Source organism: Falco rusticolus, chromosome 1 (genome assembly GCF_015220075.1).
Source record: "Falco rusticolus isolate bFalRus1 chromosome 1, bFalRus1.pri, whole genome shotgun sequence".
Taxonomy (NCBI): domain Eukaryota; kingdom Metazoa; phylum Chordata; class Aves; order Falconiformes; family Falconidae; genus Falco; species Falco rusticolus.
The window spans coordinates 53937331-53962611 of NC_051187.1; the positions used below are offsets into that span (position 1 = coordinate 53937331).

A 25281-nucleotide genomic window follows, 5' to 3' on the forward strand; every position below is an offset into this window, starting at 1 on the left:
ATATAAATAAGCATAACTTGAGTCTGCAGATAACATTTGGATCAACTCTCGGCCATTAGAATGCATTTTACTTGTTTGGATTTTTTATAAACATACTGCAAGAGACATAGGGTAGGTGATCAGTGTACCTGATAAGAAAAAGCATTTTTGACAAAGTGTGCATGGCAATTGTCTCTTTCCTAAGTAATTTTGTAGCTGGCTGATGGAGCTTTTTGATATTCTGTTTATCACAGTTTAAGGGTTGATTTGAAAATCACAGCACTGCACTACAGACACGATACTCCAGCAAACAGATGGTAGAGAACCATCAGCTGTAATCTGTGAGTAAACAAAGACAAATGAAGCTTGGTATTGAGTTTTGAAGATGAGATGTGATCGTGTTATAGAACTGCAAGAAAGCCATGAAATATCGTATCGTCCTGTCTGTACAGTAGAGAACAAACGCTGTTTAATCAGGCATGATAGCACCATTTCTTGCTGCATTACTGAAACCTGCAGTTTCGATACGGTAGAAAAATAATAATGTCTGATCAACAGTTAGGAAAATGGGAATAAATTGGTTGTATGTGTTTGTTTTTCCTTAGTGAAGTCCATAGGGCCACCAAATGACAGACAGGCTCGGTGAAGTTGTTTACCAAGGAAAAGCAATGCATAAAGCGTGAAGCCGCGGAGCTTCTCACAAGACAGAAAGAGAATACTACTGTTTTGGAAAGAGAGAGCATTTGCTTCTAGAATAGAAAGGGGGCCATGTTGTCTTCTCTAAACATAGAAAAAGGTGAAGAGATCACACAATATTTGTTTTTCTACCGAATGGTTTATTTGCATGTGTTAGGGGAGGGATTCTCTTCCACTGACAACACATAGTATCTTAAGGATTTGCAGAGTACTAGTAGTGTAGCGCTCAACGCTTTGAGGTCAGGAAGGTGAAAGCACGCTGAAAACTTTGCCAGGAGGCTTAAACATTTTTGTGGTTTTATCTGTTTACCTTAGCAATGATAGAAGATTTAGACAATTACCCGCAACCTCAAACAATGTCTTGTTCAGAAATACTACATCTCCTTTTGCTGTTGTCACTGGGTGCTCAATCTTTTGAGTGTTTTCGTTCAAGTATTTTCATAATCAGGTCTGATATAATTAGGACTTAAAGAATGGTGGCTGAAGTTAGAAGTTTAGCTGGAGGCTGTGGAGAGAAAAGGAAAACTGTCATGCCTTTGTTAGAGCTCAGTCCAGGACTGCATAGTTTCTGTGGCTGCTGATTCATCACAGCTCAGAAGGGCACACGTTTTTGAAGATATGTTGTATATTTTCAAGGAAATTGGTAAACAACTTGCCCCTTTGGGGCACACTAGCATTGGAGTGCTGTAGGATAAATCCTTCATTCTCACGTACGCGGTAGATTTTTTTTTTAATTATTTTTGTGCTTCAAAGGCAACCATGCTTTTCAACCTCTCTGGCAGTGTGGAAAAAAAAGTGGTTGTAATGTCTCTTTTCTCATTGCCAACTGTTTCAATTTATGGCACTTTTAAATTCTGTTACACCTTCCTTTTGTTCCCTTTCTATTTATTTTATGGCTTCTCTTCCTTTTCATCCCTCTCTTTATTGCTTCCTGAGGGTGGTGGGGTTGGTTTCCCACCCCCCACCCCCCTTTGAGTTCTCTGTTTTCTAGGTTTCTCTTGCCTGTGCAGCATGGGGTAGTTATTCAGCTGTTTTCTAGAAAAGCCAGTACTTCTATTTGACTCCTGCAAACAAACAAGAGAAGACTGAGACAAATAGAAGACGGAAACCAATTAAAAAGTGAAGTATCTCGGCTGAGAGGGAAACATTAGGCTCATAATAGACAATATACCTGTGTTATAATGAGCTGCGGCTAGGATGCAGGCCAAAAAAACTGCAAAGCATGAAATGCACAAGGACAACTTGCATACACAGGTTTCATGAAAAAGCAATCCAGAAATCTTTCTGGAACAGGCTTTCTCCCATTTTTTTCAGCATTTCTAAATTTGCCTCAGCTAGTAGGAAGTAGTTCTCTACTTCTGCATCTAGTATTGACTGAGGTACGTGTAAAAAAGCCCAGGCCTACAGTGGCAGAGTATAGGTTGGGGCCTGAGAACAGAAAGAGAGTTACAGTGGAAGCAACTCTCCTCCTTCGGAGCCAGTTTGCTCTCTCTTCCATCTAGCTGCCGCAAAATGCTGCTGCAATATTCTTCAAATTAAATGTTCTGAGTCAAAGGGGGACAGACTAGCTTCTGTGTATGGGAATGTAACATTAAAATATCAACCCACTCGGAAAGTGACAGAGAGTACTAACTCCTCTTGAGTGTGAGAAATTGAAATGATATGGGGTTATGGTAATGTGTGTCTGCACCACCAGAGTGTGGTGCAGTAGAATTGCCATCTGCAGCAGCTGGTCCTGAGGACACACGGGTCGGTGTGTTTGCACTGGCTGCAGCCCTGCCTGGTGCACGGGATGCCTGTTGGTCCCAAGGTGTGTTAGGTGCGCTCCTGGGATGTGTTTTCTGGCTTACTGCTTGTGGTCTGTGCACAGAGGTGGCTCCACAAGGGCTTCACAGTGCGCTCCTGATGGACACTAGAATGCCAATGCAGTCATACCCCAAACATTCCCGTTTTAAATCCACCTTTGCCTCAGAAGTCACAAATTTTAACACGTGTTACTGTAGACTAAATGGTGGTTACAGGCTCCTAATGTGATAACCTGAACTGCTGATCCATTATTTTCTGTGATCAATCACAGAAAAGAGGGAAGCAGTGATACAATAACGCTGAGATTGGAAACCCTGGGCTGAGTGTTGTGTCGAGCCCATAGAGTGGCCTGGGATGGTGCTGGAGTGACTGGGCAATGCGGTACAACATCTAAGTTACAGTTACAGACTAAATTACAGCAGGAGCATCTCTGCTGGGGCCCTGGCGCAGCCTATGCTCGGCAATAAGTTATTGCCGATGCTATAAACCCTATATGATGTATCGGCAATTCATTTTTCAACCGGCTGTTCCCACGCTGTCTGTTTTATCTCCGTTGTTAATTTAATCCTGGCAGTAAATTGCCTCGCTTCTCTTAAATCTCCCTGCCCTGCCAGCCGAGAGCGGGGGGACCGGGCCGGGGGCGCGGGGGGACGCGGCGTCCGCTCGCTCGGCTGGGGGTGATGGGCGCGGGAAACGGGTCCCCAGGCTCGGCAGCCCCGCCGGGGGTCCCCTCGGGTGGCGGCGGGGCCGGGGAGGCGGCAGCTCCGCGCCGGCCGCCCGCGGGGGGGCGGGAGGAGGCGGCGGCGGCGAATCCTCCAGGCGGGCCGGGCGTGCGATCACTAGTGGGAGCTGGAGAGGGCGAGAGGAGGGGAGAGAAAACCCCGGACCCCCCGAAGCCGAGCGCAGAGGCTGCGCGCCGGGCGGGAGCGGGCGCGGTGGGGGAGGCAGCCCGGGGAGGGGCAGCTCGGCGGGGCCCGCCGGCCTCCGCACGCAGCCGGTAAGGACGCCGGGGCCGGGCGGGGAGCGGGGATGCTGCGGGGGGGGCGGCCGGGCACCTGCGCGGCGGGGGACCCGGGGGGTTGCCGTGCCCGGCCTGCGGGGGGTGCCTTGCAGCCCGAAGCTGGGGCTCTGCCTGCCCCGACCTGGGTGCTCGGCCAGCTCCGCCGCAGGCCGTCCCACGCGTGGTGCGCAGCGCTCGCTCTCGGCCGTTCCCAAGTCGTCGCCCGGAGCGGTGCGGAGCCCTGCCGGGCGGGGGACGGGGCGCCCCTCTCGCCTGCACGCCTGCGGCTGCCCGTTAATCCCAGTGCTCCCGAAACGCGCTTTTAAATCACAACGCCCGTTTGTCGAAGTCCATCTTGTTTATCCGCGAAGGTGCCGGAGGGCGCGGTGAGTCCCCGGAGCGGCGCCGCTGGCCGCCGGGCTCCGCCGCTTGCCGTGGGCTGACCTGGACTCGGGTTGACCGGTCGCACCGTGTCGCTGGGGGTTTTTGGGTGACGCTGCTCGGTAACATAGCGTTTGGCTGCTTGATTTAAGAGCCTGATGCGCGTAAATTACAGAAAGTGCCACCGTTTCGTGTGGATGAAACCAGACGTATGCCTAGCGTCCCGGGTCTGAGTGCCACAAACGGGGCTGGAAAAATAAGGCAGGTGTGTAGGGATAATTCACTAGAAGGCTCTCTCAGCATACAATCATTTGCAGCTTGGATGCCTCCTAAGGGAGAGCTGGTGTCTTTATAGCCTCGCAGGTTTTCCCCTCTGTGAAAAGCTCCGATTGCCCCTTGACCCAGTGTAAACTTTATGCATCTGCAACGTGCTGTGGCAAGGAACTTCATAGCTTTGACTTTATACACTGTGTCAAACACCACACCCTTTTATTTCGAACCTTCGTTTGAAAGCACTTATGTCTTGGATAGAGATAGTGCAGAACTGGTCCCTATTCCTCTCCATCCCATTCATGCTTTTATAACCTTCCAGTGTTTCCCCTGTTATCTTCTTGTCAGGCTGAAATGCTCTCTTCTGCTTCATTTGAAATTTGTCTTAAGAGAAAGAAGCGAGTACAGCCATCGTTGTTTGCTGAGAATAATCATTTTGAACGACAGGCATGTTAAAGTTAGGATGTTAAAAGCTACAGTCTCTGGCAATAACTCATGGAGGCAGTGTACATTAATTTGACAGAGTGGCTACCATGTGATTGCCTACAGAGGACAAAATCAGATCTGTCTGACAACTAGCAAGAAGCTTATGGCACCACTTACTCCTGCTTTCTTTTCCTGGCAAATGCTGCATGTGCAGGGAGTAGATTTCTTTCAGAGGTTTTTAAAAGCAACCAAAAAACCAAAGTAGCATCTTAATCTTAGAGTGGTATGATGGATTTGTGATCTGCTTGTAAGTAGGTTCTCTGGTTCATGCGTTGAAACTTTGCATTGTTATGAAACAGTTTTGCAGTTATTTCAAAATAAGGAATTCATCATGGTAAATACAACCTAAGGGCCCTGACTGTCTTCCCACAACCTACTACCCTGCTTGGCTTCAGCTGAGTTATTCTTGATTGACACTTGTGCAGTGGGGTGGGGGGTGGGGAACCCCTCAGGCCTTTAGGGTAGTTGTATCTGTACCTGTCTACATTTGTGTGTGTGCGTGCACATCCCTGACCTAGCAGTCCTTCCTGGGGGTCAGTATACTGAATGCTCTGGCTTGAAGTTAGCACTCAAGTACGTGCTTAATTTTAAGGGTAGAAGTGGGTCCATTTTAATTGGTGCACTTGTGTAATTAAAGTGATGCATGTGCTGGGGTCTTTGCTGCAGTGAGGCCAGAACGCTCACTGCTTTGCAGATTCAAGCCCTCAGGTCTTGAAACTCTTTTAAAGAGCTTTGGTTGGTGATGATGCAAACTGACAGATTCACAAAGGCTATTCCCAGCATCTCATCTTTCTTGCCTGTTTCTGTCACTCTTCTCTGCGTATTGTTTCCTAGAAAACAAGAGCTTCGATATGTAAGACATAATATCTGTTGCCAGGTGCAAGGAAACAATGAGAGGAAGTCTGATGCTGAGGTGGGAAATGATGTGTTACTACTCCCAAGAAACAAGATTAACTTTTTTTTTTTCCTTCCAGATGAATGTTTATGAGCTGCTCTGTTTCTTAACCAGTGATTGCTTGCCATTGACTACAGAGCACTTACCTAGACTGTAAATCCTGTGGGAAAGTGGCTGCTTTGTCGTATGAACGCAATACCTGACGCAGTGTGCTGCGGGGAGTGAAGGGGTGTCTCTGGGTTCAGCCTAAACACCGCTGCTAACGACAGCCATCCAAGTAGTTTTACAGCCCTCAGATAGAATATGGGATAAGCCAGAAAAGTCTCTAAAAACTTGTGACAGGTATTTTCTACTGACCTCAGAGTAGTTGCAACAATAGAATAGCATATAAAGCAACAGGATTATCTTGGTTGTCATCACTCTGCTTAAGAAATTGGTGAGGATTTATAGATATATCAGTATCTGACTTGTATATGCCAAAATTATCTAGATCATTGCGCTGTAAATACTGGAAATATTGAACAGAAACAAATTAATTCGATCTATGGGTGATACCCCATAAAACAAACTATAAACGATATCTTAGACTTACTACCATTTGTATTTTTATTCCTTTTCAGAAGAGATGAGCTCCTATTTTTACATTGTCTTAAACAAACTGAAAATGTTGCTGCTAGTAGGCAAAACTTGGAGGAAACTGGTTAGAAAACATGGCAGTTTGCTCTGAAGTTCACGTGTCAAACTGCTTTCTTCACTAGTGCAGGTTTCAGACCAGACTTGCTTCTGACAGGCACTTCCCTCTTGCTGTTTTGTATCTGGTTTGGGTAGCAAAAAATGTAACAAGGGTTATATAAAAAGATTTTTAAAAGTCTACAAATTGTAACATTCTGATGATGACTATGCATCATATCATGTTTTACATCAGTAACCTTGCTCTTTTGGGAGCGTGGAAGGAGGAAAGATTTATCTATTATAGCTTCTATAAGAACTGGACTTTTTTTGTAGTAAGGAAATGATTTTGAGGTAACTAAAATACTTTATAAAGCAGTGTTTGATTACATTATACCAGTTTTTTCATGCATTACATTACTGAGTTTACTTTTCTCTGCTTAAAATGTCAACACCTCATCAAGCTGTAAAGAAATTCCTGTGTGATCCATTATTCTTTATGATCAGTTCACGCTGTGCCGTGTGCGCACACCCAGGTGTGAGCGCTTACACCGCACACACAGAGGAGCGTGTATCTGTGTGTGCCTGGACAACAGGCAGTATGTTTTAATTGCTCTCGTACACAGGGTATGTTGGAGGGTTTTGATAAGAAGCAAAACCCAAAGGAACCTCTTTTCTTAGGTGTTGTGTCCCAAGGCTGGGGTCCCTGCTAGCCAAGTGGTATGTCCTTGCACCAGCTGCCCTCCTCACAGGGTCACCAAGGGGGGCTCTATTCTCAGCCCAGCTGCCGGCTTTTCTGCCACTTGTCAGAGCGAATATCTTTTAGGTCTCCAAACCTGTGTGAGATTTTGTTATAATTGGCCAATAGGCTCAAAACTTATTAGAGAGGATCTGGCAGACGCGTTTATCTGCAGATAAGCAAGTCTAAACATTTCCTTGGGAAAGCAGGCTGGAGGAGTTACTATCTGTTGCAGTCTGGGTGTAAAACAAGTCCTCATCTCGTGGTGCAGTGGCCAGCTGGGAGGGCACTTGCGTGGAAGTCATGGTTACGATTTTGAGTCCTATATAACTGGTATTTGGAGTCGTCTGTGGCATGCTGCAGGTCCGCAGAGTTTGAAGAAATGGGCAGAAACCACTGAATGTAGTGAAGAGGCTGAGGTCGCGACGTGGGTGTGAGGAGACCATCGGTGAGCGTGGGCTCCTCCTTCACCTGTTCCAGAAAGTGTTTCCAGCAGTGAGTGAACTGTAGTATGCAGGGACCTGCGTGTACACACGTCTCGGGGAATTTTCTTCCCCGGAAACTGGTTGTGTTACACGTTGAAAATCAATTCAGTGCTGAAGTCAAAATACATTGCTACATACCTCTACACTTTGATGTCATGAAGCCAAAGACTGTCGTTTTGCAGCCCAGGATGAATAAATGCATGTATTTAAAGCATTCATTCTTTAAAACTACAACTTATTTCCTAACAAAAACATAACTGTTGCTGTTTTTCTGAAACAAAAGCAAATATAGTTTGGTGTTCAGAAAAAATTTCACATGTAAAGCCTAAAGTACAAAATGGGTTGTATATAAGAAATATTTATAAAGCAGCCACTTAAAAGTTTTTAAAAGGTTAAGTTATTCAAGACTCATTCCCTGAAGCTACAAATGTAGTTGTTCATGCATAACTTCACTGAGGAATACTCATGTGAATAAAATTACGCACTTGCAGTTTTGTAGAATCAAGACTGTAATTAGCTCTAGGTTAATTCCCTCCCATCCCCCTTCCTAATTAAAACCACACAGGTCAATTAAGGATCAAATGAGACATTACCTTTGTGATTATCGTCCTTGGCAGAAATAGGTATTCTGATAAATATTTCAATTTCAGTATAATCTGACCTTTTGTCCAGTTTGCTTTTCTTTAACCTTACCACTTTGGCCCGAGAAAAAATAGTTGTGTTTAATACAGAGTATGAAAAAGTGAAATGATGAAGCACATATTTTGGGCACATTTTATTTTAGGGGACACTTCGCCCACCCCCCGTGGTGGGTGAAATAATAGACTTATTTGCCTTGGATCGTTAATGTGTATATGAACAGGGTTTGGCTAGTTTGTTTTTCTCTCTCTTAAGTACACAAACACAGCTTTATTTGTATCCAGATAGTTAAATACAACTTTTTTCATGTATCTGCCAATTTCTCTCTTCCCCATTAGAAGTGATGATGAAATGACATCCACAAGCGTGCATATAGAATACAGTGCAGAGGGCATAGGTGTACACAGAGGCTAAATCTTTGCTAGTCAAATTTGCTTCAGAGCCTGTTGATTGTAGGCTCTCTACATATGTGAGATTTAGGCAAGGCAAAAAAATTCTTGCTTCTGTGCCAGATGTATTGCAAAGCCAGGACAGTGTAATGGAGATAAGGTTAATTAGCTATTTGCATTTGCTACTGAAGTTGGATGAACAGTTTGGTTTGGGTTTTGTGTTTTTTTTTTTTTTTTTTTCCTAACAGGGAATTTCTCTTCAGGCATAACTATTCAGTAGAGTTTGTTAAAATGAATATAGGAAGACTTTTGTAGCCTGCAGAAATACAATTAAGTGTGTGCAGGCGTCATAGACTTCTTTTATTCATAGGCAAGTCTTGTAGGGTCTTGTCCTACTGGAGAATTGAAGTGGAGAAACCCTTTGAGCTGAGCAGGGTCCACAATGACTGTGTATCTCTGGTTCTGTCCAGTGGGTTGCAGACACAAGTACCCCTTGAAAAGTGTTTTGAGACCCTGGGTCGAGGATGAGGTCGAGCCCAAGGTGCTGTTGATGGACAGAATGAGACTTCAGTTACTCAATTACTGTTCAGTTACTGTTTTGTGCTTTCATCTTTAAAAATAATCACGTATATATTGCCTTTTTCCTTTATTCACGAGCCCTAGGTAGGCATTCAGAGCTACTATGTTCAGCACCTTGCAAATACTATGAATGTGAAACTGGATCTGCGTCGCATTTAGGGTTTAAAATACCAGTATAATTTCTGTTTGAGAGATGGTAGGAGGTACTTTGTCTTAAGATTGCTGGTGTAATTTTTGCATTCATACAGTCCACCTAGCTCAGTGGTTTTCATGGGACACCCATCCCTGTCACTTGAGGTGAGCTTCTTACAACAGGAAACATTTTTCCTACAGGTATTAATCTCCTTTTTCAAGTTTGCCTTGGCACAGATGTAATCACTTTACTGTAGCTAAAGAGCAAAACTGGTTTCCTCCAGAATTTTGGCATTAACTGGAAATGGATGGTAAACTCTGGGGGTCCGTCTAAGGGATAACTTTGTACATGTGAGTTATGCTTGCCAGCGGTACGTGAGCAGCAATGGCATCACATAGATGCAGATTTCTGTTTTATGGAAGGAACAGGTTTTAGGGTGTTTTCCCTGACAGCCGTTGGAGCAGCAGGCAAATCCATATTTGCACATTTGAAGAGGAGTAGTATATTTTTAACTTGAAGCTAAATAATTCTTCTCTGATAACCACATATTGCAAGAGTTTAGACTTGTCTGTTTCCTGGGTGCTACTTCCACAGGCAAGTCAGAACCACCACCGCCGCCCCCCCCCCCCCGCCCCCCCCAGATATAATTGTTCACAGTGGGGATTATGCCGTGTTGCTGGGCTGTTCAGTGTAATAGGGATGCCGCTGGTTGAGGACCTGCAGAAATCAATAGTTGGATTAAAAATGAAAGGAAATAAAGATAACCTGTATAACTTTTTTACTCATAAATCCATTGATGGGGAGTAACCAAGCCTCTCTGTAAAAGAACTAGTGAATGTCTGAGGACTTTTTCATTTTGAATGAAATTTGCTTTCCTGACAAAAGCCAATGTGATCTGAATGACACATGCTGTGTTTTGAACTCATGGAATTTCCTTCTTACTTGCTGTTTTTAAGGTTTTGTGCAAGTTATTAGTTACTTGAGAATTAGTGCTTTAATTAAAAAAAAAACCAAACAACCAAACAAAAACCAAGACAAAAAAAACCCAAGAAAAAGCAACACAGAATAGTTTCTAGTCCTCTCAGTTGTAAATTTTATTCTTATATTTTGAGGCTTGAATCTTGAGTTGTTTATGTGTGTGTGCATGCATAATACTTACAGATTTACTTGGAGCTTAATTTGTGCATAAATGTTTTGCTAGATTTCTGAAAAAGAGTAGATTTTGTACTTTGTGCAGAACCAAATTTTTCTGATTCACCTTGCCAGTTCAGGCAACGTGACTTGGAATGGTGTGAAGAAATGAGAGCCTGTCAAAAGGGTTTGATCTATTTTTACACTGCCCTTCTGTTCTCAAATGTTGCACATACATTTGAAATTATTAATCCCAAGTAATTTCTTCCCTTAGTAGCATTTCAGCTGTTTCTATAAACCATTCAAGGCTTTTCTTTTATCCTACTACAAATTTAATAAAAACTAAAACTGTGTGACTGTACTTCTGTAAATGGATATATTCTTACAGGTTTAATCATTGATGGTAAATCTTTTTAGAAATTGGTGGGGCCTTTGCATACAGGCAGGAGATGTCTTACATGTATTGAAATGCCTTTTAAAATTATTTTTATGCTACTCATACTTAAATACTGGACTTGGCTCAAGGTGAAAAGTAAACTGTAAATAGTCTGATTGACCAAACACAGTGCTGTTAATGATGTGAAGTCTGAGTTAAGCTTTTAGAATTGCTTTGCCATATAATTAAGAACCTAACTGGGCAGTTGCTTTGGGAATTGTTGGAGCATTTGAGGAGCTTCTGTGCCTAACTCTGCTTTCTATCCTCCTTGCTGGAGGACAGGGTCCTCAGCGCTGTCAGCAGGTGTGGGAATGTGCGTGGTCTGCCTCAGTGCAAAGGTGCCTGCCTTGTTTTATCTCTTCCCCACTCGCTGTCCCCAAGCAAAGTGAGGCAATCCTACTGTCAAGTGTGGCTTGGCTTAGCTGGCTAGAGCAGGAATGAACAGTTGAAGATGCTAGAGCAGGAATGAACAGTTGAAGATGCTAGCTTTTGCAGAAAATGTTTTCTTTTCTCTATGGCTCCATAATAAGCAATACTCTCAAATGACTCTTGACAGATGTCAAAGGCCAGAAATGGAGAGGTTTTTAATATTATTTTTTTTTCTGGTGTGCAGGTAATAGCCTAAAGAATACATGTTTTTTTTAAAACTGAAAATAGCGGAAAGTGGTACCCATGAGATAGGGTAGAGGAGACCCAAACACAGTAACACCAGCAGAAGTCCTGCAAAGTTACCACATTTGGGTTTGGTCTTGTGAACAGGCGAACTGGTGGCAGTGGTATAACGTGCAGAGCGTAACATGCTACAAGTAGGTACGTGGATGCAGGTCCTCAGAACCCTGCTGGACTGGAGTGAACAAACGTAGCTTCAGTACCCTAAAACAAATCCTGCGAGCTGTCTGAAGGTACAGCCAAAGGAGACTGCTGTCAGCTTAACCCTGGGGAGAGAAAGTGCAGGAAAATTTGTGAGGGAAGGTCAGGACTCTTACTGCTTCTGCTTCTCACATTAGCTGAGGACAGAAGGACAGGTTGCTTCGGCAGCAGCTGTCTGTATGTTCTATTAATGGTTAGAGATCATAGTGAACATTGGAAAGGATTATAATAAAATCCCTGAAGGATGCATACAGCAATTCCTGTTTTCATTCCAGGCTCCGGTGTTGACCCTTTCATTTAGCCTGTGCTTTAAAGCGTACATGTCGCACTTATAATGTAGACATAATGTAATGAGTGGCATGGATCCTTCTTATCTGCGTAGGTTATTTCACTTCAACCAGTATAGACTGAAATAGAAAAATCATGCTTAAATTGGCATATTGGTCCAGTGTGAAGAAAAAATAAATCTGTCCTCTAAATCGCATTACTGTCCCAGGGGGCAGTTGTGAACTCAGATAGTCCTTTCTGGGTGACCACTGACTGATCATCACTGTTTTGGTGGTTTTTTGGCTTGATTTCAAAGCATGGACGGGCATCTCTGGTGCTTGTTAACTTCTTGAGCAGTACAAGTATCCAGCACCTTTAAAAATGAAATAATTACGTTTCTTATTTTGCTTGTGTACTGCAAGTTTTAATTCCGATTTTTAAGGTGTTTGAACTGTTGCAGGTGATGATGTGTCTTTTCAGATAAAACACATGCTAAATTACAGGTGATTTTTCACTCTCTTAACAGATGTTGATCCATTTACCTGTTCTCTCTAGATGCACAAATGGCCTAAGCAGTAGCTTCTCTCTTTGTGGGGACTGGAAATTATCACAGAATAGTTGCTAGCAACTTCAAACTACATCTTAAACTGCCGGCGGTCTGTAAGCCATATCATCAAATGAAGAGAGCTGGTGGGGAATGAATAACAAATGGATGTTGAGACTTGAGAAGCTTTCTGCACAGAACAACCTTTTCTGAATCTCACTGTCCCTTCTATATTTTCCCTAAGGTGTGTAAGGCGAAGCATCGGACCAGGGGCTGTATTCTTAAAAAGGGCTTGTATCTGAGAGAGGGTAATTAGCGTGATTTTTATCCCACCATGAGGCACAGCCGAGTGGATCGCATGGACAGATCTATGCGCTAATCTTTGCTGAATGAGGAGGGAAACCGTGTGATGGTGGCGGTGGTGGCAGTACTGTGTGGTTTGAGGGGGATGGGGAAACAGCTCTGGGCTGCAGCACAGGGGATGCATGTGTGAAGTCATTAATCTTGGGGATTTGCTGCATTTTTTTTTTTTTTCTACAGCCCACACACAGCTTTTGGCTATGGGTATGGCATTTTCCAGCAGATGGCCTGTTGCACAGGAAGGCGAGGATGATGTTGGAGGCCTTCTGAGTGTGCTGATATAGTCAAATCTTTTGCACGTATTCTTCAATTCTGTGAGCTGGTTTCAAAGGCACCGAGTATGTGATTTAGGGTGTCTTTGCCCCTGCTTATATTTTCTTTATTTTCTTTAGACATGGATAAAAGTATGGCTCTGGCAGAATGTATGGCTGGACAAGGATAGTTGTGCAGGTTTGGCCACCTCCCCGCCTCCCTTCCTTTTTAGAAGTGGGAAAACAGGTTAGCTATAGAAACAGAAGAGATGCTAAACATTTGTTCAACTGCAAAACAAGGATCACTTTATGCTCTTGAGAACCCTTTAAGTTTTGTTAATCTATGCAGGGTAAGGTTTAGGCTTATACTGAGATAAACAGCTCATTTTGCAGTTAAAACTGGTACTAACATCCTTTAAAAGACTGTTCCTCCTCTAGTTACCTGACTTCTGTAATGTCAGGAAAATATACCACAGCTGACAGGATAAAGTCAAAGGCTTTTATTGGTATCAATAAGTATAATTTAGGGGATGCAAGCAAAGTTTTGTTTTGCTAAGAGCAGTTTTGTGATACATTATTGGTTGTTGCATACACTTTTAATATAGAGGTGTCCACATTTAAACACAGTCATTTCTTTGTGATGTTTCTCCCATAAAACTCTTAAAGGGAAAACATATCTTTGAATGAGATGTTTTTTTGAGATGTTTATATATATATGGGTTAAATATTTCACTGTGGCTTGTTACATTATCAGCTCAAGAGTAAAATTCAATTATCTAAATTGAAAGAAGTAATAAAAAACAATTATAAGTCTTGCAAAATACCTTTTAAAATTATTCCATTTAAGTATAATGAGAATACCTTGAAAAGGTGTTGGGAATGATAACTCTTTAATTCACTAGTGAAAAATAAAATAAATGTGCTGCCTATTGAATGAATGAAATAATGAGTTGATGGAGGGTGTTCTGCTGTTTCTGTAACAAATGGAAATGCTATTTCCATTTAAGTGATTTTTACCTCCCCTTCTTCCTGTACTATGCCAGTTCTTTTCCAGCCGCTTCCCCCCTCTCCACAGTTCCCTCTCCCTGCACGGTATTCCTCCCTGAACAAAAGCAGCCAACTAACTTCTGTGCTTGTTGTCAGATAAGCCAGTGTAAAAAATTTCAGCTGCTTTTGCTGTTTAGCACTGCTTTGTACGAAAACTTTCATTATTAGCTCAGTGACAGTAATCATGGCATTTAATGATAATGCTCTCTGATCAGATGATAAATGCTTGTTTATAGCAAGTCTTTTGCACATTCATTAATCAAGAAAGGTTCTTGACATAGTGACAAAAATAACTTTAATTCTTGCTTAAATAATACACTGCTGTTCATCAGTGAACACATGGCAGATATGCATAAAAGATACTGGGAGTGTGTGTCAAACAACAGCCTATCCTTCCACACACTTGTTTAAATGATCTTGTACACTCTTGCTTTTGCAGTTTTGTGGCTTGTTTAGTTCTGTGCTCTTGAGTCTATTAATACATTGATGCTTACTGATACGGATTTCAGAAGTTCAAAGAAACCTTTTGGCTTTAGTGCTGCATCTAACCACCCTTACAGGCTGATGAGTCCACTCTGCTTTACTCTCCAGAGTCCTGGACGTATTGGCATCTAGCTCAAGGAGCTGACCAGAGTACATCCCAGCTTATGTGCAAGGGGACTTTCCCCAAGACTAGTGCCCACAGAAGTCTCGTTGGCAGTACGGTGTGAGTAGGCCACCAGATTGCATACATAACCTCATTGAAATGAAAATTCCATTGGTATCAGTTGTCCTTGCTGGTCCCGACTGAATAAGTTATCACTACGGGGAACACCTCCAAATTCCTGCTTGATGGTTTCATGCAATGCATGCTCAAAACCAGTCTTTGCACAGTAGGGAGTTAGCTGGAATCTATCTTCTCTCTTTTGGTGTGGTAGAACTAACAATGGTGTTCACTTGCACCCATTGTTGGAGGCCAAAAAGATACATGCCAAATGATATGTTCTGCTTCTTTGAGAAGTGTAGAGAAGCCTCTTTTATTTGTAGCAGAGTTCAGGCGGTTTGAAATGGAGGCAGTCCCCTGTGGCACAGAGAACAGTCATGTGGGCTTTATCTCAGTCATTTTCCTTTTCTAATCAAGATCTTGATGCATCTGTGCTTCCTTTCGTCTGCTTTTCAAAGTAATGCTTGGGTTGGATCTCAGTTGGGTTGCATCTCTGAGCTATTTCTACTGAGTTTTTTTCTGATAAATGCGGATTCTGTGACTACTGCATTTTGCTGATGGGCTGGCGTTTCCAAAGCCTATGAACTGTACCTGCGTAAGCTGTCTTCATTCTTTGAGCTGTAGCATTTGATAAGTATTGCTACTATAGTGTATATATGAACCATCCTGGAGATGGTTTCCATTGATGGTGCTCTCTGCCTTATATTTAAAGTTGCAGTGTTTGTTTTTCATAGGGGTCTGTCTGATATTGTAATTGTCCAGGAAACAGGGTCTCACGCTAGTGAGAATACAAATGATGTTGAGCTCTTTGCTTTGAGAGCTTCTCAATAAATTCCTGTCTGCCTTGAGTATAGAGATTTACTTTTTTTTTTAAACCCTCACTTTTTATTCATGTCTGAAAAAAATTCAGAACTTCTGTTAAACATCTGGTTGTAATATTTCTTTGAGAAAGGTTTGCTCTCAAAATAGTACTTCTTGAAACTATTGGGTGCTTTCTGTAGGTGGTCATCAACATCTGCTGGGTCCAGCTGATCGATTAACTGACTAACAACATTAATATGTTTATTAATCATTGAATAAGTCCATTTTTTTCTAAGATTTTGCAAATAAAGCTTGCTATTGCTTGGTCTTTTTGAAACCTAGAGAACTGCAGATATGCATTAGTCAGCTTAAAGTTATTTTTTGGGGTCACTTGATATTTGTGGCCAGAGGCATCACTACTCAGGAGATCCCCAAAGGGATCCCAGTTCAAATGAGTAGCTCACTTTTGTTACAATCTCTGTTTGGCCTCTCCCTTGATGTGTTTATGATCCTAGAAGTTGAGGCATCCAGTCTGAACTGGAAATTCATAGTCACAAAGCGTGAGTGGCAAGTTAGTAAATGCATGATTTGGATGTAGTAGACTATCAACTATCATGTGCAGTTCAGCCGGTCTTACAGATAAGTCCAGGGAAACATGCTTCGTGTGGAATTCAAGCGTAGCATCTCTGTCCTTCCACACTCGTACTAACTCTTAACATGATGTTTACTCTGTCAGTTGATGCAGGAAAACCAAAATACAATTAGATTTCCATAACCACCATAAGGTAACTGATGTACATTTCCAGTAGGACCTTTCTTCATGAAAATAAATCAAGGGATGACATTAAAATGTACTTGGTAGCTATCATCAGGCGACTGCTAATATGCAAAGTGTCTCTTTGAAATAGTACACATGCATAAGATTTCACAAAAAAAACCTTCAATCATAATTGTATGCGTAAAAGTAATAGTACTGGTACTTCATGGTATACTTCTTGGTATACTCCATGGTCAGTTTTATTTCTGTGACTATCTTGAGAAAGTTTCAACTAGATTACTTGGATAAACCTATTTGGCAAAAATTCTGCCTCTTCCAGTGTTACGATGGACTGTCCCTAAAGCCTCATTAGTAGGCTGATAAGAACAGTAAAAGACATGAATATGGAACTCATGATGCAATCCTGCATTAAGGATGGAAGAACTTTTTTTTTTCCCCTCTCCTCTACACTGAATTTCGTGGTAGTTACGTCTTTGGGGTATTACCTTCTGTTAGATTTAGTTTGTGTGGGCTGTATGATTCAACATTTACTGGAGAGAAGAACCGAAGAGGTGGTAAATGACAAAGATGATGATTGGAAACCGTGTATTTTTAGGAAAGCAGACTATGATACAGAGTGTGTGTACACAGTTTGCTTAAAAAATATCTTGAGAGAACTCTTCCAAACAACTTTTTACCTTACCTATCAGATATGTGTGTGTAAATGTGGGAATGTCTCTTTGTCTCATCAGAATTTAATTTTGACTTTTGGAGTTCTTAGAGTTAAGCTTGTGGGGTGCTGCTGTCTCACTGTCACTCAGCAAAGGTGGGTTTGAAGATGACGAGCACTGGGAGAAGCAGACAAATTGAGACTTTTCACGCTGAAAATTTAACACAGAGGTTTAGTTGATCTTTGGCTAAACACGTTTATTCAGATTGAAGGTCTGGGTCTTAAATCTGACCCTGCAGTGATCAGTTAGAAGGTTGTCCTTGTGTTCAGCAGCAGGAGGAAAGGGTACTTGATGTGACGGAGTTCCAGACATTATGGTCATGAGTTACATGGAAAGAATGGCAATAGATGATATGAAAGGTCTGAAATGAAAGCAACAGCTGATTTTGTTCAGTTCAAAATGACCCTGCCAAAAGAGGCAAATGACATCACAAACTGGAAGGTCATTGTTTCTTAACAGACTTATAAAATAATTTTTTATCCAAAAAATACACTGAGAAATTTGAATGATGATGAATAAACCACTTTAAACTTACAAGAAACAACCATCTGTAGCTATTCAGAAATCTTCAAAACTGTTGTTGGGAAGGAGGTCTAACTTCATCTTAACGGATATAATAAAATTCCTTACTCTCATATGATCAGGTATGTGCATATGGTGTATTTTCCAGCAACCTATTCCACTTGACCAAAAAGTCTGAAAATACAGAAATTACACAAGCTCACTTGGTTATTTTTACAGACCTTGAAAGGGTGCAGTGTTTGGATTTGTGTTGCCTTGCTTGTTTTCCCTTAATCGGCTTTTCCCAGTTACAGTTCTTCTGTCATCAGCTGTGAAAATGAATCACAACAGAAGCATCAATGTAAAAAGTGTTTTTTTGGTTTGGTTGTGGTTTTTTTTTTTTTAATTAGGATGTGCAAATTACTGTAGCTGTGGGTAAGGTACTCCATGTAGTTTCCCATTTTAAAACACAACAAAAGTCAGAGTCTAGATAATTCTAGAGACCCTTCCTGTTTATGACCCAGAAATTCTTGGAGTGCATCCTCTTGCCTTCTAACGCTTTCCCACAGGTGGAAAAGAGCCTTCACTTTATTATTCCACAGATGCCCACTTCTGTTTTCAGAAAATCAGCTTCCTCTTCTGCTTTTTCCTGCTAAGTCTTAAATCCACTTCTGAGGCAGAGGTGGAGACACCAGAACTCGCCTGCTCCAAAGCAGCATCACCTAGTACCAGGGTATGACAAGTGCTCCCCTCCCCATCTTTGCCCTCACTGAGAATACAAGGAGCAATTGTGGGGAACAAGTTTGTGGTTTTAAAGAACAGTGCTTTTTAAAGTGCCTTTGGACACTTCTGTTCCCTGTAGCATTTACTGGCTTTGCATGCTCAAATTATTTTTGTGAGGTGTTTTTGGGTTGCTTGAAGACGTTGCTTTAACACCGTAATGTCATCTTTTATTCCATCTGGTATGTAGTCAGCTATTAATCTCCTCTTATAAATCCACTTCTTCAGCCCTTAAGCATCTATTTCTTCCTACTCTCTCCAAGTTTTTTGTGCTTCTGCAGTTGTCGGGTGCCAGGCTGGTTCTGCTCGGTGGTTGTCAGACTTCCTGACCATGTTCCAGTTTAACAGTGCAGGCTATGTACACATAGAGCTCACCTAGGAGGACGTTTGCCTCCTCTCCACAGAATTCAGTTTGGCTGTGTTGAAATCTGACTCTTCTTTCCTTAGCTACATAACCCTAGTAGTTTGTGGATTACACTTAGCAAAAGCACGGTATTGACTCATTGGTTTTAAAATAATTTTTAATTTTCACTGGTTGTACTCCAGTTTTGTAGTTTGTTAGCTGTGAAAACAACATTAACTTTGGGACCTTAATCCTGGTAATTTTCATACATGACTTTACAATATTGACTGAATTCTTCTCTTTTCTCACTTAGGAGGTGGTTCAGGATGAGTGTTTAAAAACAGTCTGAAAAGCAAGGAAATGAGTTAGATGTGTAAAATAGAGCTATTCCATTAGCAAATTTTTTTTTTTCATTTTGATGAATTGCTTTTCTGCTGTGTTCATCATTTACCTTGAATGCAGTAACCTACTCAAACCCTTTTTTTATTGTGGTGTGTTTATATACCCACCCGCTCTGTATTTCCATGTTGTGGTTGCAACTAGTCACTGTAAGTGAATGCCACTGCATGCATGCAAGAGCTCATCTGCTGCCTCGTGTATCTGCAGTTTTTCCATGGGCAATGTATTTTTGCAAGGAGCAGCTTCAGCTTGTCCCTTTGTGTGTGTGTACTTTAACGCCTGCTAAACACGTGATTTTGAGGCTGACACGGATTACATGATTTTACTCCGTTTCACAGAGCAGAAGTTGCATTTAATTTAGCATCAGGTGCTGCATCCATGTCACTGGCTGTTTCTGAAAAGCCAGCAGTATTTTGGCAAAAGAACCGCCTACGGCTCAGGATGGGTGAGGACAGGGATGCTTGCTCAGCCTGAGTGACAGTATGAGTGCCCAGGCTGCCTGTGAGTACTGGCCAAATGGGCAGTACGCTTCATGCACTTATGAATTCCCTGGGAGGGTCTGCTGAAAGGAGACAAAAGATACAACCTTTAGTTATAGCTCTATGTCAAGCACATCCCACATACATGAAGCAGTTTTGCTGTTGCATACTTTCAGCTATGTTGTTTTGCATGTTTACTTTCTCCTTGATAACTCCCTTTTTAATCCAGTTCTCTTGCCTCTGATGTTCTAAACCTTGATCATCTAATGGACTAGCTGTTACAGGAGGTGTATTGTCGGTGTGAAAGTGTGCCTCACAGAACTTAAGTGTATCCAGAGCAAATCATATTCAAACGCTGCCTTTACTCTCTTTCAGTGGACTCCAGCTGTTGTACTGGACACTGTTTTTTATCATTGTGCTGGACTACAGGGTACAAGTGGTAAGACTACAGATGCTTTTATCTGGTGTAATTTTTCGGAGTTTCACTGTTGGCAGTTTACATTGCTCAACCTATTCTCTTTTATGCTTTCTACATAATGTACATGGAAACCACTAGCTAGAGAATCATACTTAGCAGCTGGTTACACTCTATATTTCTTTCAAGATCTTGTGCAAAACTTCAAAGTTTACATTGACTTACAGGAAAAATAACGCTTGAGTATCAAAGGGAGAAATGAGCAGAGTACTCGATAAGTGTTGGTGCTGGTTTGAGTGCTTCCACGTTGCCCTGAACACAACTCACTTCTTTCTTTAGAACATGCACTGATATTTATATACCTTTCTCTATGATCCTTTCTAAAGGATTTTTGTCTATTAAAAAAAAAAAAATCAGCAGTGGAAAAGTTTAAAATTACATTTTATATGTGCATGAGGTGGAGGTGTATCTTGATATTTTTTTTTCTATTTTTCAGAGTTCATTTATGAACTGCCTTTAATCTACTGAAGGAAACTAAGATGTTTATATTATGTCATTGGGCTCTCATTAGTTGCTTGCTTGTTTTTTGATGGGACCGTAATTTCATTTGGCAAGCCAAGACCTTGTCTTACCACCCCTTTACCTCCATCTCTGTTGGCAAAGCCCAAGAAGGTCTTTGAGCCTTAAGTTTCAAAGCAAAACAAGAAACCCCTAGACAAAATAATTCAACTCTCACTTGTTAGGCTAGTAGGAAAGGCTTAACACTGTGTGTGTAACGTTCCTGGGGAGTCCTTGGTTCCCTCAGCGTTGCAACCTCCCCACCACTGGAGCAGCCAGGTGAAATCAGCCCCAAGCTCCAGGGTATGGGTGAGCCACAGCTCTGCTGCAGAGTGGCTTGAGAACACCGAGGCAGAATATTTAAAGTCAAAATGAAATGTTCTTGTTTAAGGGCTACAAAAGAGAAACTTTTAAAATCATTATTATGATTTATGAGCTATTAATGTAGTTCACCCGTGAATTTGGGAATTAGTACTCCTCTGAAGGTTAAAGTAATAAAGTGAGTTTGTAATTCACTTCAAGGCAGGTTGCTAAGTGTAGTAGTTAAGCCAAGATTTTAGGCTCACACCTTAACTGCCAGTGAAGTCCTTGTTTATTATCTTTCTTACTTACTAGGTTTTCTAATGGCCCCTTCTGGCAGGGAAAACTGTGTCTGGGTTTGTCCATTTGATATTCTATGTCATTGCATTGGTAACTGGTGTTCATCTCACCTAACTTTACTTCTCCAGCATTTCTCTGTAGTCAGTGGTGGGAAATGGACCCTCCTGAAGACAGTTCAGTCTGTGCTGTCCGAACATTAAGGTGTTTTAAGACACAGTGGTGAATGTTTGGACAGAACAATGAATGTTTGTAAAACCAGGGTCTTTTTCCTTGAGGTATCAAAATAATGCTAGGGCTTGTAAATGAATACATATGAGAGATCAATTACACCGTTTTTAATGAAATGCTTATTTGATCTCTGTAAGACTGCCACTCCTTTATATTTAGTTTATTATTATTTAGGAATGGTTTGAGATGCAAAGGTTAAACTATTGCCTTCTATTAGGCTTTAGAACACCCAACATCAAAATAAAGTTTTGAGATGATTTATTTCCTCTCTGAGGAATTCTAATTAGAAGGTGACTGCTCCACCAGGAGCTACCTGGAGGAGAGCTCCCTGTGTTCTGGGCTGGGCTTCTGTTTCAGTCTTTCCTGGCAGCAGACCAGCGAGACTTCCTGGGTCACTTTCCAGTTGTCTGCCTTTCCATCTGTTACACAATTCCTTTTGTAGAAGTAGCAAGTTTCTTCTCCTAAAGGCTGAATGTCTGCCTTCTCTGTGGAGGGTGTTTTCTGATGCCGAGCTGTGGAGCTGTGAGGACCTTGGTTTTCATTTCTGACCTGAACATCATCACAACTGTTTCGTAAACAATGCTTGACATTGCCCTTAGCATATATGCTGCTTTTTCCTCTCTGCTACATGTGCCTTCCTGCCTCGCCCTTAATATACTGGTAGACAGCTATCAAATGCCCTCTTAGCCTTTGTTTTGCTAAGGTATGTTAGTTAGGGCAGGCAGAGATAGTGTCACTCTTCACATTTGTTTTCACTTATTATTTGCTTCTTGGCAGATGTAGCTGCAGCCAGGCACTAAGTGGGAAGGGTTGCAGCGACATTTTGTTGTGGGCAAACCAGGGTGGGCAGCTCAGCCCTGCACAGCCGCTCACTCCCTGCCCCCAGCAGAGTGGGGGTGAGAATGGAAGGGCAACAGTGAGATAATATGGGTTGAGGTAAAGATGGTTTATCAGATAAAGCAAAAGCTGCACAGGCGAGCAAGGAAGTAATTCACTATTTCCCGCTGGCAGGCAGGCAGATGTTCAGCCGTCTCCAGGAAAGCAGGTCTTCATCACACCTAACAGGTACTTGGGATGACCAACACCATAACTGCAAACATCCCTCTTTCCTCCTCCAGCTGAGGGGGAATGCTGACCACGACATATGGTCAGGGACATCCCTCTGGTCAGTTGGGGTCAGCTGTCCTGGCTGTGTCCCCTCCCAACTTCTTGTGCCCCCTTTGCTAGGGGACTGCTCACTAGTGGGGTGGGTGAGAGGCAGAAAAGGCCTTGGCTCTGTGCAAGAGCTGCTCAGCAATAGCTGAAACATCCCTGGGTTATCAACTGTTTTCATCACAAATCCAAAACACAGCACCATACTAGCTACTAGGAAAAAATTAACTCTATCCCAGGCAAAACCAGTATGTTTCCTCATCAGTAGGGTAGTGAATGCGAAAAGGGCAGCTGGTGGGCTAGCGTGGACAAAGTCAAGGAAAAGAAAAATGAAGATTTGATCTGTTTTCAATGGCCGGTGTCCTTAGTCCAGAGCCAAATCATAAGATTTCTGGTGCGATGTGCTTTCTTTTTTGCCTTTCCTCCCCCCACCAAGGTTAATTGGTCTGTCTGTATGTGTGTCCACATTATTGAAATTCCAGTGGTAGCAGCATGGGACTAGTGTTACCTGGAGCGGCAGTGACCCCTGACCGTGGGGGATGGCTGTGGTGAGGCTTCCCAGCAGAACATGTCCTGGTTTTACATTACGTGCTTTTTGCCCCCTGGCCAGTCTGATTCAGTATTCTCCCATCGTAATCAGGAGCACGTCTCAGGGTCAGGAACACCTTTCCCTTTACTGAGATAAGGTGCACTCCTAGGCTAGGTGTTACTGAGAACAAATCCATCATGGTGGCAATTCTAAATAATGTAAAAACTTTCTGCTGTTAGTTTATTATAAGTTCCTTGCAGCTAGATAATCAATTTGTTTGCTCAGAAGTTCAGACCTCTAGACAGCTGACTTGTCACACCATACATCCATACATTTGCTTACCATTCTCCACTGTGCCCAGCTTCTGAGCTTAAACTAGACCTAACTGAAGTGACTAGGTAAAAGATAGGCTAATTACAGGGGGCTACATGACATCATGGTGTCAAATCATATTTGATAAACTCTGTATCCATCCTAGTACTCCTACGGAAAAAAAAAAAGTATTAAGAAGTTATGGACTACTGTGATAACATTGAACATTTAGGGCAATGATGGAGGGAGATGGCCCCATGCTCTGCTTTGTCAGCCTTTCCCTCCTGCGTGGCTGAAGCAGAGGGGATGCCCAGGTAGGCTTATTCCACTTGGAAAGTAGATGGGAGAGATGCATGAGCAGAGAGAGGCATAGATTGATGAAGAAGGTTGATGGGATTAGTATTGGGGTTTAGTAGTAGTTCTGGTATTGTTCTGCTGTTCTGGTATTGTGCACATTTAGTCAGGAAGACCAAGATGCCTGTCAAAGAGAAGTGATAGCTGGAGAGAGGAACAAAAGATGGCTTTAGTGGGAGGCTGAGATTTATTTCTTCTGTTCCCACAGCTGAAGTGTTTGCTTTTCCCCTTTCATAGCTCCTTAGATTGTTTTTTACCATCCTTTTACACTTTTTTCTTTCTAGTGCATCATTTTGAAGACTTAAGATTCTTGTATTTCCATTGTGAAGCAACTTCCACCACGCTTTCCTGTAGTGAAGTGTAGCACAAATGAATGCCAATAATGCTGTCTGAATCTAGGCTTGATTCAGAATACCTGCTGTTACCCAAGTAAATGCATTATTCATAACTTACAGGATACCTTCCTGAAAGCGGTATACTTAAAAGTAATGTATGTAATATAATGTGTCATTATTCCAGAGCTCTGAAAATGTCGTTTTATAATTCTCCTTAGTAGCAGAGTTTATGTGATGTGGAAACTATTTTCTAACACATGTGCCTAAGCAGTGAGCCCTTTGTTAGATCCAATTAGAATTTCTCCCTTGATAGAGCGTGAGGCTCTAAAGTCATGTTATGCTTGGCCACAGAAAAAATTAATCCAGTCAGTTGGGACTCTCAACATGAACTTTCTGCAATCTCAAGGTATAGAACCACTGATATGTATGTTTACATTCAGCAAATACAGCATTCAGTGCAAGCAGCAATAGCCAAGTCTGGCGTAGCATGCGATATGTCAGTGCATTTCAAAATTATTACGTGCACATGAGCTACTGTACAATAAGACTTTCCTCCATAAAGTGGTGTAGCTCCTGTCCTGGTGGCGAAGAGGGTTTCTCATTTGTCTGTTTTTTGATTTTTTGATAATATGAGGAAAATATGTATATATGCTATGTTCATGAAGATACTTAACATTTAGGAGAACCTTATTTATTTTCTGTTTCTTTTCTGCTGTAAATTGTTAGTTAAAACCCCTGCAACAAATATTTTATTGATTACCAACTGTTTTGTTCATTTTAGTAAGTATTTATTATGGGGCTTAGTGTTATAAAGAATTGTTTGATAAACTCAACTTTAGGTTTTGTGTTAAGCGCACTGATATCAGATGAAGTAAAATACTTTCAGGTATCGCTGACTTTTTTTTTTTCTTTTTTTCCTCCTTATGTAGTTCCTATGCTAAAATCTGGGAATGGAAAGTTAGTTGCTGTTTATGCTTTGCTATAGCAAGTGTCATGAACGTGATTTAAGTCTAATCCAAATTTACTGGTTTTCCTGGGAGTTTATACAAAGGCCAGAATGCTTTAAACAGGTGTTGGCCCACAGAAACCTCTCTGAGCACCAAAAATGATTCATCAGCTTCTTGAGACACATAATTGCTTTTAAGCTGCACCTTTGTTTTGCTGGCTAACTGTGCTCTTTAAGCATTGCAAATCCACATCCCTCCAGGGCTGGAAATGGTGTGGCACCCTTGGGGTTCTCCTTGGCCTGATT

At 42.0% G+C, this 25281-nt stretch overlaps 1 protein-coding gene across 1 annotated transcript in view; it reads left to right on the top strand.

Annotated features, from left to right (window-relative positions):
- The first annotated feature begins 3423 nt into the window (after positions 1-3423).
- Positions 3424-25281, top strand: part of BMPR1B (bone morphogenetic protein receptor type 1B) — a 258561-nt gene continuing 236703 nt past the window's right edge. Inside the window, exon 1 of the mRNA XM_037379673.1 lies at positions 3424-3478. The gene's annotated coding sequence lies outside the window, so the exon portion shown is untranslated. The remainder of the gene's footprint in view (positions 3479-25281) is intronic.